Source organism: Cyprinus carpio, chromosome B17 (assembly GCF_018340385.1).
Source record: "Cyprinus carpio isolate SPL01 chromosome B17, ASM1834038v1, whole genome shotgun sequence".
In the NCBI taxonomy this organism is placed as follows: Eukaryota; Metazoa; Chordata; class Actinopteri; order Cypriniformes; family Cyprinidae; genus Cyprinus; species Cyprinus carpio.
The window spans coordinates 11,680,491-11,681,524 of NC_056613.1; positions in this window are offsets into that span (position 1 = coordinate 11,680,491).

A 1,034-nucleotide genomic window follows, 5' to 3' on the forward strand; every position below is an offset into this window, starting at 1 on the left:
GGACTATTCGTTTGAATTACTGAACAAATACTTATGTAACAGAAGGGTAATTCAATTTCCCAATTGTAGTGTGTGGCCTTGTGCCCTTATCTAAGATTGCATAAAAGGAGCGAGGGGAAGGGTGAAGAACTGGGAACAGGTCTATGTCTTTGTTGGCACTGAATGACAGGATGTGAACGGGGTGGCTGCTTGCAATGATGAATCACAGTTTTGATAGTGTTGAAAGTGTGGGAGCATGTGGTGAAGACAAAATGGAGGAGTGAAAGCCGACTGTGTGACGAGGAGGAATAAGGAGAGATGAAGAGAAAAAAAAAAACATACAAAAAGAACCACGTGCAGACCAGCTGTTCTTGTGCAGGTCTTTGTAGTGCAATTTCCTCTTTTATAATTGTGAATGTTAGAAATGGGGTGTGAGAAACATTCTCTTATATGTATTTCCTTCCGGTCCGCTTCCACAGACGTGCATGATGTACATATGGATGCGTATGTGCTACCCAGTTAATGTAGGGTCATGAGACAGACTGTAATCATGCGTTTTGTTTGTACGCGTTGTCACTTTTTTTTTTTTTTTTTGGCACACAAGTTGAGTCATTGTCCGTGTCATTTGATTGCGTCACTTAATTGACGCATTGAAACAAAGTCTAGTCTTTTTATATTTTGTTCCAATTTCTTTTTGTCTCGTTCCTCTGCATGCAGAAAATGTCAGGGGGGTATGTAAGCATCGGCTTGATCCGAGGCATCCAGGCCTAGTAAACAATGCAGTAATAATCATCTGCCGTACTTATGATTTAGGGCAGAAAATTACCACATCAGATGAAATGATAAAACATGCAGAGTGCAGCTCTTTCTTTCCCGGCACTCTGTCGTGTGCTGAAGAGAGACAGAAGAATTGAGAGCCTGTGGGGAAGGGTCTAATTGCTTGGCCTCATCAGGAGATGCACTTTAAAAGGTGAGTCCGTCGAGAGGAATGCTGGGTGAAGATTTCCACTTTGTGTATGTGATTGCTTTAATCCAACCAATTTGACTGAGAAAAT